Raw genomic sequence first — 18,651 nt, forward strand, 5'->3', positions numbered from 1 at the left:
ACTCGTCGACGAAGACAGGACATTCGTCGACGACGCCTGCTTTTCTTTTGAAAAATTCTTCCTTTTCCCCTTTTATCCATTAATCTATTTTATTTATTATATTTTCTAATTATTTAATTTCTGGGTCATTACTTCCATCTCATAATAGTATATATCTCATTTCACGTATTTCAACATTTCTCAATAAAGCATATCGAAATTTCTTATTTCCTTGTTTAGCATAGGAAAACATTTATATTACTATGTATATCATATTTCATCATTTTTCTGGTAAAATATACATTGGTATATCACATTTTATCATTCTCAATAAAATAATTATGAATTCCACTTTTCAACATTTTCCATATTTCAAATCTTATATCATCACAATTCAATATATAAAACATAACTAGTTTCTGTTATCTTCATTTCTGCATAAAACGTTTCAATATAAATATATCATAGTCTCTTTATTTTCAATGCAAATCACATAACCCAGTTTCAACACATTTTCAGTATAAATCATATGCCACACAATTTTATTTCATATCATATCATATTATATTAATCTCAGGAAAAATATCATATTCTCATTTTCACATATTTATTCAACCAATAATTTCAAAAATAACTGTTATAATTTATTCCCCTTACCTACTTACTGATAAGCCTGCTGAAAACCCTAGATCCACGCTCGCGGCGTACATAACTCAAAATCCTTAAATCACATTTTCCCCGGTTCAATTAACTCAACCCCAGAATTACAGTTATTTTAACATTTTTTAGGCCCATACACTCCTAATACTAATTAAACTTTAAAAAATAATTAACGAATATATTTCCACTATCCTACACTAGCCTTGGAGTGGTTTTAGGAAACTCAAATTAAAAATATTCTACAACTAACATGACAAGGATCAAACCTAAGACCCTATGGTGGTGTTCGATCATCATTTTGACTTGAGAAATTAAGGAGAGAGAGAAAGAGAGAGGTTACCTTACCCCCAAGAGTGGTGCCTACGATGCTCCTACGATAAATCCACTTCGGTTAAAATGTTGGTGGTGGAAAATGGAACCTAAGGGTATCTTCCGTTTTTCGATCGGCACCCGTTTGGCTGAGGAAATCGAAGAGAGAGAGAGAGAGAAGACGAGGCGAGAGAGAGACGTGAGAGTTGGCGTAGTGGGGCGTTGCTTCTCAAATAGTAAAGTAACAATCTCTATATAAATAAATATATATATATATATAATACTATTATATTATATCATTAAATCATAAAAATTATTAATTAATTAATTATCTTTATTTATATTTTTTTACTTCCATTCATATTATTTTCTAAGGCGTTACACTAGTAATATAAATTGAGGATGTTTAGTTATTTTCCTCTGCGTGCATGTTAATGTTGGTATCAAAGATACACGAATGGAACACGTAACACCCCATGCCCCACTTGGCCGGTTTGGACCATAACAAGTGGTATCAAAGCTTAGGATATATAGGTTATGCAGACTTCAGGATGATTAATACCAGAGTATATGAATGAATGATGATGAGGGTAGGAAATGGGTAGGCTAGGTGTTGAGAGAATTTTGTCTTGTAACCTGGAAGTGAAAGTACGTTGACGACTTTCTGTGATTTTTCTGAAGTAGTCGACGGTTTCTAAAAAGTCACGACAAACTCAAGACGATTTTGTTTCTGAGCAGTGGGACTGGTCCTCAAATTGAGAACTTGGTTGTATATTGATTTTTAGTTTAATACTTGCATCGATCAGGTTACAATATCTGAATTTTAAATCCATTTCTCTCCTATCTTCAGGATGGATCCTAGAGAAAAGAATGTCGATGCTAAAGGGAGCAACAACTTGGAGGCTTCCAGAGAGGATGACATAGATACCTCCATCTTGCAGTAAGGTTTAGCCCAGCAAGTCAGGGAAGAGATTAGGAGGGACTCTTGGGAGCAGAACTGCCCACTTGTAAACCAGGGTTGCTCGATCAAGCAGTTTACTCAACTGAACCCCTTACTTTTGTGAAAGGACTTGAACCAATAGCTGTGGAGAACTGGATTCAGGAGCTTGAGGAAATACTAATGGTCCTTTGCTGCACCGATGAACAAAAGGTCCTTTACGCTACATTTAAAATGATAGGAGAGGTGAAACGTTGGTGGCTTTCTATGAAGTTGCTCGAGGGACAGAGACTGGAACTAGTGGCGCTGACATGGGACTGATTCAGGGAGTTGTTCTATGATCGGTACTTCCCCCCTTCCACCAGAGAAGATAAGGTAGAGGAGTTTACTAATTTGACTCAGGGGGGCTTGACCATTAGAGAATACGTGGCCAAGTTTTTTGAATTGTCACGCTTTGCCCCATACATGATTTCGGATGAGGCGAGGAAGGCAAGAAGGTTTGAAAAAGGCCTGCAACGGAGGATCTATGAGTAGGTGGTGGGGTTCCAGGTCTAGAACTTCTCAGACTTGGTGAATAAAGCGACAATACTGGAAACAAGCCTGCAGGGAGGTGCAGAGTTGTGAGATCGGAGGAAGAGATCCATGCCTCCCAGTTTTCATGTAGAGTCTAGTCAGTGTACATGGAGGAGGGACAGTAATACTGTGGATCAAAGGCCAGTTAGGGGTGATCAAGGCTATCGGGGTAACTCAACACCCTCTTACTGTGCGAGGTGTAATTAGAGGCATTGAGGAGAATGTCGGGGTAAAGGTGCTATGTGTTACCGGTGAGGCAAGTACGGCCACATAACTTGAGACTGTTGTGAGCCGCTCGGCGATGCACCCACTTCTAATTAGAACCAGGGAAACGATCACGTACCCCAAGGCAGCTAGGCGCGTGTTTATATGCTTATCTCGACCGATGCAGATATTGCTCGTGGCGCAGGGGCAAGTAATGTGTGTACATTTTGAGACAAGCAATAGTTTATTTAATTTTAAAGTAACATATTTTTTTTCTTTCGTATCTGTGAAGTATATCAAAGTGTGTGGTATGAGGTTGGTTAATTAATATAAGAGAATAGGTGAAATGACCTGAGGATGAAATTTTTATAAGGATGGGAGAATGTGACAACCCCAAAAATAATATGTGAGTAAGTGTGATTCAAAAATAATAATAATTAATTAATTAAATATTATTAAATTGAATTAATTAAATTAAGTAATATGATGATTGAATTAATATATATATATATATATATATATATATATATATTGTAATCTAAAGCTTCTTTATGAAGCTTTCTTCAAATTCCAAATTCAATTTGGATTACAGAAAGAACCTACGCCTCTCTCCAGCACTCTCTCTCTCCGTCCCAACCCTCCTTCTCTCTCCTTGCGGCCTCCCCCTCTCTCTTTAGATAATTTCTACATCTGTAAGACAAATCAAAAAAATGAACAACACCACGAGATCTCGACTTCGATCATGAGTAAATTAATCAGAGTAGATTTTAGGTTTGGGCATCCTAGACACCACTCCAAGGCTCAGGTAAGGGGAATAAATTATGTTAGAAATTTTCTAAAATTCAATCAATTAAATTTGTGATTCCAAGAATTGATATATATGTTTTCTGGGTATTCGGATTTATGGAAATTGGATTTTGGATTATTATTATTATTATTATGAATTGATTAAACTAGCGTTGTGAGCCTAGGATTTTATAATAATTATTATTTCTAAAATTAACCGATTAAATTTGGGTATATGCCCGCGGGGTTAAAGTAATGAATTTTCTGAAAGATTTGGCCGGTTGAAATTATTAGTTTGAGTTGTTAAATATATTTTGGTAAAGAATCAAAGTGAGTAGGGTTGACCATCTCAGTTTAGTATATTATGGTTTAATGTTTAAATCGTGTGGCATGAGAATAACATTTTATTATTAAACTGATTGTAATTGTTGTGGGTTATGAACATATATGAGCATGTGAGGTTTATTTGTGAAAGTTCTATGTGATGTGAAAGTCCCTATGTGGGCCATGTACTAAGAAGTACGCAGTGAAAGTCCCTATGTGGGTCACGAACTGAGAACGATGGGGAGGGATGCTCAGTGTGCAATTTTGTGATATGAAAGTCCCTATGTGGGCCACGTATTGAGAAGTACGCAGTAAAAGTCTCTGTGTGGGTCACGTACTAAGAACGATGGGGAGGGATGCTCAGTACACAGCGAGGAGGCCGAAAAGTAAAGGTGTGATGTAGAGATGTGCATTTCAATTATGGATGTGCGTGCATGAATGTGAATTGAATGTATGGTAATTGTGATGTGATGTGGTAGACATGTATGCAAATTCTGTGGTATGGTTGATATTGAATGTGTATGGGTTCTAGTTGGCAAATGAAAGTTAATTATAGCAAACAATTCAATGTAATTTTATACTGTGGCATTATGTATGATTGAAACGAGGTAAACTCTCCTCCTGAGGACTTGCTAAGTAAGGCAAGTGCCCTGATAGGTATTAGTTGTAACTGCACCCAAGCTAAATGAACAAAGTTACATAAGGTATCAGAGCAAAGGGGCATTACATGTATGGGCGTATAAACTCCCTTGTTGGAATTGGTGTGTAAGAACCTGAACCGTGGTAAGTGGGTTTAAATATTTAAGGAGAGGGACAACCTGGTAAAAAAGCAGGCCTCGTCGACAAAGCCAGATTTCATTGAAGAAGTCTTCATCTTTCTCGTCGACAAAATTCAAAGACTCGTCGATGAGGAGAAGTCGAGGAGTTTCGAGAAACCGGGAATATCAGGATTCGTCGACAAATTCCTCGTCTCGTTGATGAGATGACTATAGGGCCTCGTCGACGAGGGCACCATTTCGTCGATGAGTTTGCCTGAGTCACTGGGCTATAAATATCAAATTTCATTACTTCTTCATTAAGAAACTCAAATTCTATCTCTCAGTCTCTCTCTAGAACTCTCCCTCTCTCTAGATTTCTTCGCGGTTCATCATTGGAATCATGAATTTGAAGTTACCACGAGGATCGTGGAAGGATTCTCTACAAGTTCTACGGATTGGAATCCCGTTTCGGAGATTTTTGGGTTTTGAAGTAAAATCGAGGTAAGACTCGATTTTCAATTATGATCTGGTAGTTTTGTAGGAAACTGTGTTGTGAGTATATTCTGTATTGTGATTTATAGGTTTTGGAACTCGGTTCGCTGTTTAGGGACCTTAGAGTTCGGGATTGACTATTCGGGGAAAAGGTAAGGGGAACTATGTTTATATTGGTTATTTTTCAAATCGAACTCGGTGGAACTGTGGTTCACAGTCCTGTGAGTGTTTTGGCTACTCATTTGGGGGGATCTAACGGGGAAAACTATAGGTTTTTCATTATTATAGTTTTGGGAAAAAGGGGGCGACGGGCTGCATCCCTAGTTTTGTTGAAAACCGAACGTATATGTTGATTTATACCGTATTATTGGGATGGCCTTGCCTTGACTTGTTTAAACTGTATTTTTTTAGAAAACCATGATTTAGAATACCAAATGGGTGTGGTTTGTTTGGTTATATGAGCATGCATGTGTGTGTGACTATTGAAATGCTAGTAGGAATAGGGTTCCGAATTGTTCCAGGTACTGAGAGTGTCTGACTTTATATCCGAGAGCGTGTGTTTATTTCCTGCCACGTAGGCAAGAGTGTCTGACTCTATATCTGAGGGCGTGAGCCTATATCGGCAGATCAGGGCGAAGGGTGTGGATCCACCAGTTAGCGCCAGTACAATGCCATGGGAGTCGGGGACTTGCCATGTGCTGGTGGCGCTGTGTTCGCGGGTTGGCTACGGGCCAATGCCGTATTTCGGGGGCCGGCTTCGGGCCGAAGGGTGTGAAGACACCAGGATTGCTGATCATGTGTATGTGTGCGAGTATGCACTGTGTAAACTAGTACTGGACTGCATTTAACTGCGTGTATGTTGCATCATGATAACATTCAAATGCCACACACCGATATAACCTGTCTTCTTCTTTATTGAGAGGTGTCTTACCCCTGCTGTACGTACATTTTTACCGGTCCTTCGAGTAACCGCAACTAGCGTCTTGATGTAGGGAGCATAGTGGCCGGTGTACTGCTGTTAGCACTTAGGTAAGTGCTAGGACTGTATTTTGGTGGGTTGCCATTTTGAGATGTATTTGGGCACCCGTTTGTACGTTTTGATAGAGCTTGTTTCTGCTCTTGTATAGACTCTTATATGGTACTGCATATGTATATATAGAATGACCTTTTTCCGCTGCGTATATGATTGTGTTTGGATGTGTTTAAGGTGCTTGGGAACCCCACTGGGTCGGACCCTCATCCTTGGTACTGTATCTATGGATGTTTTATCGAATACAGGGACAAGTTAGATTACATTTTCACCCCTGGGTCCCATTTCGAGGTTCGGGGCGTGACATGTGTATTCCCAAGAGGGGGTGAATTGGAATTTTAAAACTTCTTCCTATGTTAAACAGATATCAGTAATACACAACCTAGGGTCTTTCTAAGCATATATCAATTGCGTAGATAAAAATAATATGTGGAAATTAAATCATGTTTTGCATTCACAATATATCAAATATAACATACATGTGTAGGAATATAAAGTGCTGGAAATTAAAAGTAGACACACGATATGTTATCGGGGTTCGGCCAACACTGCCTATGTTCCCGCCTCAAGCTCACAAGTAAAAGGATTCCACTAGTTGCTCACTTCACAGGTGGAGCGACGCCGTTTACAACACCTTACAGGCTAGTGCATCTAGTTTTATTAACTGGGTCTGAACCAGTATGGGACTATTCATAGGGCTAGTCTCCCTCTTCCGACCACACGTGGGGAATACAAGAGATATTCAAATAATTTTTGTGTACAAACAAATGTTTCTTACACAAAGCAGATATGTACCACTACGCATAATCATTTAATGCACTCACATATGATGAGAATATAAGCTCAGTGTGAGTATGGTGTTTTTCTCAATATAATATTTGAGTAAAAAAAATGTGTATGACGAGTGTTCAAAGATTTTATGCCCAAACAAGAAATTTCTACAAAAATATTTTTCTCAATAAGGTGTTGGAGAATCTAGGGCTTATGGCTCAAAAATATTTTCGCAAGCATAAACAAATGAGCCTTTGAATCTTGTAATGAATGTGCAAGATTCACAAGCAAATAATATTAACTCCAAAAATATTTATCAAATGCAGTATGTGGGAGAAAACTATGGATTTAATCTCAAAAGATATGATTTGAAAAATGAATGCAAGATGAGAGTAAAATAATATGATCTGTAAAAACAAATGCCCAAGATAAATATAATGCTCTCTTGAAAATAGATTTTTCAAAGTAATAATAAAGAGAGGATAAAAAATGAGTATAAAAATTTGAGAGAATTTTTCTTAATACTTTTTGCTAATCCTATCTAATTAAGACAAATGAAGGGGTATATATAGAGTTGGGTGAAAATATGACCGTTGGGGACATCAAGGGCATTTTAAAATTTATTTAATTGAGTTTAATAAAAATTAACCCTGATTTATTGCGGTAAAAATTTTACCAACCCGAGGGGTTCGGTCAACCATATTCAAGGTTCAGTCAACCATATTATTGAGTTCAGTCGACTGTGGCCATTTTGAATTGAAGATATGGTCGACCGTCTCAAGGCGATTTTGAACCCTTCGAGCGTCGGTCGACCAAGGCAAGTTTGGCTGACCATTTTCTAAGGTTCGGTTGACCAATTAAGTTTTGAACTAATGATTATGCCGACCAAGTTTTTGGGGGTCAATCACAGGTTAGTTCGGTCGATCATGGAAGACACGTTCATTTTAGAATAGTCGGTCGAGCAAAGTTAACATGTTGACTTCTAGTTAGTTCGGTCAACCGAGGTATTTATACTGCCAAGGGTTCAGTCGACCGAAGCTTTGACTTTGGTCAACTTTCTCAATTTGGTCGACCAAGGTCAAATGACCTTGCAATGGTCGGTCGACCGAGGCTTTTAATTAAGCCCAAAAACTTAGAATCGGTCGACCAAAGTTTTTGTAAACTTCGTTTTAACCTAAATCTTTAACCTTGACTAGTTAGTTATTTAAGAAATGAGTTTTTGTGTCAAGTGCTGGTCCCTAGCGTCAATCTATGGTCATTTTGAGTTTACATCCACATCATGCATGCCATGCAATTATTATAGACCAAATTAAAACAAAATGCAATACAATTGAAAGTAGATGTCTTCTTTTTCTGTCTTGCTCTTCAAGCTTTACGAAATATGCCAGGGTGTATGATCTTGAGGTCCTTCTGGCTTCCAATTTTTATTTACCTCATAAGCATGTTAAAATATAGGCCTGTTGACATACTAAATGTACACATGAGATACAGACGCTTTGTCAGCATCAAAAAGGGATCAGACTCAAAAAGTCAACATCCCCAATCATCGGGAAACTCTTGCCATAAATAATAGTGCATGTGATTTGAATGCATCGTGATTGTGGATATATTGTGGTGTGATTTGTGATGGTGGGTGTACTATGGTTGTAGTGACCTGAAGAATAATACATTTTAATAATAAAAGGGAGAGAAAATAGATACAGAAACAGAAGGAGGCCGTAGACTTTGTCGACGACATTACATTTTGGAGATAATATTAAATAGTCATAGTTGCGGGAAATTACCAAGCTTCGAACACAGGATTTCGTTAACGAACACAGGGTTTCATCGATGAAGGCTTCAAGGATTTTGTCAACGAACACAGGGCTTCGTTGACGAGAAAATACTGAGAGGGGTTCTGAGGCAGCCTGAATTTCGTCGACGAATACAAGGTCTCGTCGACAAAATTTGTGAAGGACTCATCGACGAAATCCCCTGTTTTATATATACGAAAATCCAGGAATTATTTCATTTTTAAGAAATCTCTCTCTCTCTCCTCTCTCTCAGTTATACAGAGATGGAGCTTAAGGATTCGTTGGCATATGAAGAAGTACCAGTACAGATTTTGGACAGGAAGGTTCAAACTTTACGTACTAAAGAAATACAGTTAGTTAAAGTTTTGTGGAGGAATCATGATATAGAGGAAGCTTCTTGAGAGCTCGAGGAACAGATTAGACAGAGATATCCGTAGTTGTTCCTAAAGATATAGATGTACTCAGGTAAAGTATAATGATTAGATAGATTTCTTTTGCAGGTACATGTATCGACTTTAGATAGTAGATGGTTTGGTTTTATATGTGTAATTTTCTCAAAAAATGGAATGTTACCACGGTATTCCTCCGCCACAAGTGAGGGCAGGTGATAAATAAGTAGACCCCTTTTTCTTCCTTAGAATGATGAAGTGTATTAATGAGATCCAGCTTGTAAATTTCGAGGATGAAATTTTATAAGGAGGGGAGAATGTAATGACCTGAAAAATAATGATATTTGAACATTAAAAGAGAGAGAAATGAAAGAAAAAATAGAAAGGAAGTTGCCAAGCTTCGTCGATGAACACAGGGTTTTCGTCGATGAAGGCTTCAAGGATTTCGTCGAAGAACACAGGTCTTCGTCGACGAGAAAATACCGAGAGGGGTTCTGAGGCAGCCTGAATTTCGTAGACGAATACAGGGCCTCGTCTATGAAATATGTGAAGGACTCGTCGACGAATACAGGGTCTCGTTGATGAAATCCCTCGGTTATATATATATATGGAATCTGGGATTTTATTTCATTTCCAGCGCCTCCCTCTCTCTCCTCTCTCTCTCCTACAACTTTCTCTCCCTTCTCTCTTCATTTCGGCCCCACCGGTCGTTGGATCGACGATCCGAAGCTATCACGACATTCCCGACGGAATTCTCTACAAGTTTGTTGGAGCGAATCGTCGAGAAAACAAAGTTGGATTTCATCCCAAATTCGGGGTAAGGTATTTTATTCAGTTTTTGGCTTCCTAAAAGTTATAGGAAATGATGTAAGCTAGAAAATACTGATGTTTTGTTCTGGGACATTGTGTTTTCAGGATATTGGATTAGGAATCCTACGGGTATAGAGCCAGATTTTTATACGGGCTTTTCAAAGTTGAGGTAAGGGAAATATGCTATGCTAGGAGTTTTGTAGAGTCAACAGAGATCTCATAAACATAATTTCATGCCAGTTTATTATACAGCTTTTATAGAAAATGAGCATAAATGTTTGTGTGGCCTAAGTAGACTTTCATGTGAAGAATGAATTTATATAGTTGTTATGAAACATCATACTATATAGAATACAAAGATATAGATAGTATATACATTTGATATAGTTTTCCAGTATATGAGATTATACAGATATAGATTTATATTCACAGAGAAATGTACATGCATATACAGTTTTTATATGAATAGTTTATGAAACAGATATATACATATATACAGATACATGTATACAATTACTCAGATCAGTATTTATATCACAATTTTATATAAATACATGTAAATAGTTGCTCAGACAAGTATTTATATTACAGCTTTATACAGAACAGTAATATAGAGTTACAGAATGTCATGTTCCCTATTACCATAACGTACAGAGTATACAGACAGATATATATATATATAGAGGTAGCATCGAGATGCTACGGAATACAGTATACAAAAATTTCAGTATATACAGTACATAAAAATAGAGTTATGGTAATTTTGGAAACATGACGAAAACAGTAAAAGAGTATATATGTATATATGTATATAGTATCAGATCCCTATGGAAAGATTATAGACAAATATAGTACAGATAGAGATTACAGAGCACGGTACTGTTGCTAGATACAGATAGAGTGCAACCACATATCTTAGATAGTATGTGGGTACCATTAGCCGTGCTCGGAGAGTTTGCAGCTCCCTAGTTCACTGGGTTGAGGGGGCCAATTTGAGGGGGTAGCAGCAAGTCACGCGCCTAGGAGAGTATGCAGTTTGGCCGGACTGGGGTAGTGTAAAGTATATTGACTCATCTGAAGGGCCGACCATATGGAGTCCCGCCTACAGGCCGCACAATCCTGTCATGAGGGGTCAAATCATGACGTACAGAGTCCTAAGGATAAAGCAGAGTTATGTATATGCATACAGTTATACAGTATATGATGAGTATAGTATGATATATTATCAGTATGAAAAGTAAAAAAATACAGATGATACAATGTACTTTAATTGAGAAAGAAAGATATGTTTGAAAGATATGATTTATAGATTGTTTATTGCATTATAGATCGTTTATATTTTAAAAGCATACTTAACTTAGTTGTCACACACTAGTAATAGCATATTTCCACTTACTGAGTGTCGACTCACCTCATTACTTTACCATTTTTCAGGTGAGCCAGTTAGGTGAGTAGATCAGGCTTGGGGATAGGAAGTAGTCAGGTCACCCTCGTTATAGGGTGAGTTTTTGTCAGAATGGTGTATGTTTTTGGATAGATGACACTAGAGAGATATTTTTGTATGGTCTGTATATTCAGGATTCTGGTATTGTACAGTTCAGGTATAAATGGTTATTGTTGTATGTTTCCGCTGCGTAGGAATGTTTATTGTATGATGTTAGACATATGATTACAGACAGACATATATATATATATATATAAAATGATAAAAATTTTGAGGTCATTACAATTTGGTATCAGAGCCTAGGTTGCTAGGTTTTGTAGACTTTAGAGTGCAGCGGGAAATAATACCAGAATATAGGAAAGAGATTTGAGGTTTTGTTCTGTGATCCGAATAAGGGATTTCGTGATTGTTTTTGTATTTTTCCTGGGCTGACGATTCCAGGAAAATCATAGTAAACCGTCGACGAGTCATGTGTTTGGGTTGCAGAAGTTGATTTTGGGGTTAGAAACAGGAGGGATAGTTAACAGAGGTTTTCGAGTTTTAGTTGAATAAGTTGAGTCTATAGGAAGATAGAATTTTGAAACGGTGTTCTATGTGTTTGCAGGATGGACCCAGGAGGCAATAGCACTCACGCTAGTGGGGATGATGGAGCGGGTCTTACTAGCGCAGCAGGCGGGGATTCAGATGCTGTGCTACGCAGTATAGTTCAACAAGTTATGGCTGAGATAGCGCGGAGCTTTAGAGAGCAGGGAGGTCCATCCTCAGCTCAGGGATGTACCATAGAGAAATTCATGAAGATGAATGCGCCGTCTTTCTCTAGGGCGACTAGTGCTGCAATTGCTGAGAATTGGATGCAGGAAATGGAGAAGATCCTGACAGTACTTCATTGCACCGATGAGCAGAGAGTTATGTACGCTGCGTATAGGCTAGCGGGGGAGGCTGAGAGATGGTGGGCAGCTACCATATTGTTGGAGGAGCAAAGAGCTATACCAGTGCAGATGACCTGAGCCCGATTCAGGGACATGTTCTTTGACAGATATTATCCTGCTTCGGTCAGAGAGGCTCGAGTACAGGAGTTTCTGAGTCTGTCCTAGGGGTCATTGACTGTCCCACAATATGCAGCGAGATTTATTGAGCTTTCTCACTTCTTCCCTTACATTGTCCCAGATGAAGCAAAGAAGGCTACAATGTTTGAGAGAAATTTGAGGCGGGATATTTATAGGCAGGTGGCGGTACTGATGATCCAGGATTTCTCAGAGTTGGTTGATAGAGCCACTATTGCGGAGGAGAGTCTATCTAGAGGGACGGAGGAACAGAGTCAGAAGAAAAGGGCTGCGCCCCCAAGTTATCAGGCGGGTCCCAGCCGAGGCCCTTAGAGAGGAGGTAGATCTGGTGGAGGCCAGAGACAGATGGTAGAGCACAGGGGATTCCAGAGCAGTCAGCCTCCTGCCATTTGTGCCAGATGTGGACGGAGACACCTTGGCGAATGTCGATTTGGGGAGAATGTCTACTACCGCTATGGGAGACCCGGTCATATGGCTCGATCATATCAGATGCCGCCGAATTATGCACAGGCTTCCAGACCATTTCGAGGTGGATATCAGGCGCCTTGCGGTGGTCAGCAGAGGAACACTGCACTGGCGAGGGTTTATGCATTGACATCGGGAGACGTTAAGATGGCCGGAGATGTGGTCACAGGTACTCTTACTGTTTTACCATATAGTATGATTGTTTTGTTTGATACAGGTGCCACACACTCTTTTATATCGGCGGGGTATGTGAAAATTACTGGAATAGAGACACCGCCATTAGATATAGAATTGTCGATGGGCACGCCGATGGGATCTGTGATTAGATACAAGAGGGTATTTTGGAAATTTCCAGTAAGTATTCAGGAGAGAGTGCTGCTAGCTGATCTTGTGGTCTTAGATATGCAGGGGTTTGATGTGATACTGGGCATGGATTGGTTAGCGACTCATCACGCAAGTATTGATTGTCATCTTAAGGAAGTGATTTTTAGACCCCTGGGCGAGTCAAAGTTTAGATTTACGGGTTCATGTGTACGTGCTTCGCCACAGCTGGTGTCGGCTATTCAGGTGAGGAGACTATTACAGGTTGGTTGCCAAGGGTATGTCGCATACATAAAAGAACTGTTAAAAGAAATATTAAGATAAGATGACATACCAGTAGTGAGGGAATTCCTAGATGTATTTTCAGAAGAATTACCTGATTTACCACCGGACCGTGAGATTGAGTTCACTATAGACTTGTTAGCAAGGTCCGCACCAGTATCTAAAGCAACGTACCGTATAGCCCCGGTCGAGTTAGAAGAATTGAAAGACCAGCTACAAGAGTTACTGGATAAAGGTTTCATCAGGCCTAGTGTGTCGCCTTGGGATGCACTAGTATTGTTCGTGAAAAAGAAAGATGGAACTATGAGATTGTGCATCGATTATAGGGAGATAAACAAATTGACAGTCAAGAATAAATATCCTCTCCCTAGGATCAATGATTTATTTGATCAGCTCCAAGGGACCCAAGTTTATTCTAGGATTCATCTGCAATCAGTCTACCATCAGGTGAAAGTCAAGGTAGAGGACATTTCAAAGACTACTTTCCGTACCCGATATGGACATTACGAGTTCTTAGTGATGCCATTTGGGTTAACTAATGCACCAGCTTTTTTTATGAATTTGATGAATCGGGTATTCCACTAGTATTTGGACCAGTTTGTGGTTGTGTTCATTGATGATATACTGGTCTACTCGAGGAGTTCTGAGGAGCACGAGCATCATTTGAGGCTGGTGTTGCAAGTATTGAGAGAAAGGAAATTATATGCAAAGTTTAGGAAATGTGAGTTATGGTTAAGGCAGGTTACTTTTCTCGGCCATGTGATCTCAGAATCAGGAGTATCTGTTGATCCGAGCAAGATAGAGGCAGTGGTGAATTGGGGGAGGCCGGGAAATGTTCATGAAGTCAGGAGTTTTCTGGGGTTGGCAGGTTATTACCGACGCTTTGTGGAGGGTTTTTCCAGGCAATCAGGTCTGTTGACCTTATAGGTCACACCCTGGTTTTGATAATGACAAACTCAATTGTATTTAATAAATATCCAGTTCATGTGCAGGTTTATACTAACATACATTCAAGGGCACGTGAAAGCTTGAAGACAATTTCATATTTCCAATTGTAATATCTCTAAGTGAATTTTATCTGTAATAGTAATTAGGCTGTCTGTAATAGTAATTAGGGTACTGGTTTGTAATAAGCTCACACACATCACATGAATGATTTACTTTGTAAGCTCAAACCGAACCATAGAAAGACCTTAGAGTGTACCTTCGGGCGACCGAAGGTCGACCGACACCGGACTTTTTCGGTGTCTTCAAAATTGGACCCCAAGTGACCTTAGGACACACACATATGCACATATGTTTATTAGGCACTTAAAATTGATTGAGTTGGGTCAATTCGGGACCGAAATGCACACTTGGTGCACTTTCGATCGACCGAGCCAAACAGTTCAAATTGGCCCGGTCGACCGAAACCGGTCTGGGTCAACTATTTGACCGGGTCCCGGTCGATCGACCCCTTACAGGTCATTTGACCTCGGTCGACCGAACCACCTGGGAGCCAACTATTTGACCCCCCGGTCGACCGACCACTTTTGTACTCCAACAACTCGGTCGACCGAAGCGCCTCGGGAGAATTCCCAACAACTCGGTCGACCGAGCCGTGCAGTTCAAAAAGGCCTCGGTCGACCGAAACTCGGAGATTTCAAAAATCGCCCTTACTCGGTCGACCGACCCCTTAGTTCAAAATGCCCTCGGTCGACCGAGCTACTTGAGTCCCGGTCGACCGAGCTACTTTTGGTCGACCGGACCTCTCGGGTTGCCCTGATTTTTTTACCGCGATTAAATTTTTTAAACAGGGTTAAATTTTCTTAAGTGTGATTAATCTTTTCTGAAAATTCCTAATAAGTCCCCAACGGTCAAAATTCTTGGTATGTCTATATATACTCCTTCATTTGGTGGATTAAGCACCGATTAGCAAATAAATTAAGAAAAATTTTCTCTCAAGCCAAATACTCATATTTGCCTCCTACTACTTACATTACTTTGAAAACCTACTCAAGCTTACACTCTTCATCTATCCAAATCATTTGTAAGTGTATTGAGTCTTTTATTTTTGGTTAGCTCTTCATATTGCTGTGTATTTGAATCGATTTTTGAGAGCATAACCTAAGTTTTCTTAGGAGGCTTTGCCAATAAGCCTGCCCTAAGAAAGACTCTTTGTGACATCCCAAGTATTGCACTCTAGTTGCAATATCTTAGGAAGTTCATTTTTGTTTGGAGATTGCAAAAATACTTTCAAACATATTTGAATATCTTGTGGTGTTCATATTGATATATTTGGGAAAGGATATTCGTGTGTGTGTGATATATAAATCTTTGTGGTATTGTTTGTACAAGTTTTATAAATATATATCATTTACCGAAAACAAAGATTATCTACTTTGCAATACAAGCACATACGCATTCTATTGATTGATAATATTGAGGCTTGCTTGGTATTCTGTGTGAACACTCTTGACTGAATATTTTGAAGTGCACAGATTATTATTGACACTCTCACGTACGTGTTACACTGATAGAAAACATAGTTGAGAGATTGACATTTTAGACCACACAGAGCTTACATTTTAAATCACTTGTGGTGTTTGTGTTTGTGCGCATTTGTGGTACATATCTGCTTTACTTGAAAGCACAATTGTATTGTACCTTTGATTGTATATCTGAGAGATTCCAGGCGTGGCCTGAGGGGGCGGTAATCCAGCCCGGTAAGGATTGGTGTAAAGGTTGAGGTCAACCCCGCTAATTGACCTGGTTAAGGTTGAGGTCAGCCCTGTGGTAATTTGACCTGGTTTGTATAGGTGACGCTCCACCCGTTTAAGTGAGCAAGGTATTGTGATAATCCTTGTGCTGGTTAGCCAAGGCGGGGACGTAGGCGGTTGGCCGAACCTCGATAACATATCCGCGTGTCATCTTCTCTTTACTGCTTTCTGATACTTGTGTGATTGTTTAAACTGCTTCATCTGATCTCTGGCACATTTACATCATTTGCACTAGATTGACCCTAGGCTTGTGAACATACTGCTGCTAGGAGGAATACTTAGAAGGTAAAATTTAAAAAAAACCAATTCACCCCCCCTCTTGGGATCACGGTAAAGCTAACAAGGTCCATTGACACGACTTACGAGGAAAAATGTGAAATTTGAATGGACTGATGACTGTGAGCAGAGTTTTCAATAGTTAAAGCAGCGGTTAGTTTCAGCTCCAGTACTGGCCATTCCATCAAGAGAGGATGGTTATGTAATATACAATGATGCTTTTTTGAAGGGTCTTGGGTGCATGTTGATGTAGCACCACAGGGTTATTGCCTATGCGTCTAGACAGCTCAAGGAATATGAGAAAAATTACCCTATCCATGACTTAGACCTTGTTGCAGTGGTTTATGCTCTCAAAATCTGGAGGCATTATTTATACGGTGGGAAATGTGAGATTTTCACGGACCATGAGAGCCTGAAATATTTCTTTACTCAGAAAGAATTAAATATGAGACAAAGAAGGTGGCTAGAGCTTATTCAAGACTATGACTGCAAGATTAGCTACCACCCAGGAAAAGCGAACGTAGTGGCAGATGCTTTGAGCAACAAATGAGGGGGATCCGTGTTGGCAACTATGGAGATTTAGCACTCGATTTTAGTGGACTTGGAGAGGCTCCGTATATAATTGGTGGAGGAGAGTCCTCAGGCAGTTATTGTCAGTTTGGTGGTTCAGCCTACACTTTACGAGAGGATTAAGGCAGCTTAGGGTGATGACGCAGAGTTGGCAGCAATGATGGCTAGAGTACGTGATGGACAGGCTGAGGAGTTCAGCATATTAGATGATGGAGCTCTGCGATTTCGTTCTAGGCTATGTGTTCCTGCAGATACCGAGATCAGGAGGACTATACTGGAGGAGGCTCACAGATCCCTATACACGATTCATCTCGACAGTACTAAAATGTACAAGGATCTACAAGAGTATTTCTGGTGGAGTGGAATGAAGAGGGAGATAGCTGAATTTGTTCAGCAGTGCTTGACGTGCCAGCAGGTTAAAGTTGAGCACCAGAGACCAGCAGGATAGCTGCAGCCATTATTTATCCCAGAGTGGAAGTGGGACAATGTTTCGATGGATTTTGTTACAGGGTTACCACCAGTACGACAGGGATTGAACGTAATTTGGGTAGTTGTGGACCGTTTGACGAAGACTGCTCATTTCATCCCTATTAAAATCGGTTATTCCATGGACAAACTGGCAAAGATATATGTTCAGGAGATAGTTCGTGTTCATGGAGTACCAATATCCATAGTCTCGGGCCGAGATCCTCGGTTTACTTCACGATTGTGGAAGAGTTTTCAGGAGGCTATGGGTACGCAGCTAGCTTTTAGCACTGCTTTCCATCCCCAGACTGATGGTTAGACGGAGAGGACCATTCAGATACTAGAAGATATGCTTCGTGCTTGTGTGCTTGATTTTGGAGGCAGTTGGATCCAGTACATGCCGTTAGTGGAATTTGCTTATAATAATAGCTATCAGGCTAGTATCGGCATGACTCCATACGAGGCATTATATGACAGGAGATGTCGTTCTCCTCTTTTTTGGGATGAAGTAGGTGAAAGGCGAGTTTTGGGTCCAGATATAGTGCAACAGGCGTCCGACAAAGTCCTGCTAATTAGAGGAAGAATTAAAACAGCATAGAGTCAGTAGAAAAGTTATGCAGACACTCGCCGCAGAGAATTGGAATTTGATGTGGGAGATCGAGTATTTTTGAAGATAGCTCCTTTGAAAGGAGTTATGAGGTTTGGAAAGAAGGGCAAGTTGAGCCCTAGGTTTATTGGCCCTTTTGAGATACTTAAGAGAATAGGGTCAGTTGCCTACAGGCTAGCTTTGCCACCAGCTTTCGCTCATATTCATGACATGTTTCATGTTTCCATGTTACGAAAATACGTCCCAGACCCATCCCACATCATCAGTTATACAGAGATAGAGCTTAAGGATTCGTTGGCATATGAAGAAGTACCAGTACAGATTTTGGACAGGAAGGTTCAGACTTTACGTACTAAAGAAATACAGTTAGTTAAAGTTTTGTGGAGGAATCATGATATAGAGGAAGCTTCTTAGGAGCTCAAGGAACAGATTAGACAGAGATACCCGCAGTTGTTCCTAGAGATATAGATGTACTCAGGTAAAGTATAATGATTAGATAGATTTCTTTTACAGGTACATGTATCGACTTTAGATAGTAGATGGTTTGGTTTTATATGTGTAATTTTTCCAAAACATGGAATGT

Source organism: Malania oleifera, chromosome 11 (assembly GCF_029873635.1).
Source record: "Malania oleifera isolate guangnan ecotype guangnan chromosome 11, ASM2987363v1, whole genome shotgun sequence".
Taxonomy (NCBI): domain Eukaryota; kingdom Viridiplantae; phylum Streptophyta; class Magnoliopsida; order Santalales; family Ximeniaceae; genus Malania; species Malania oleifera.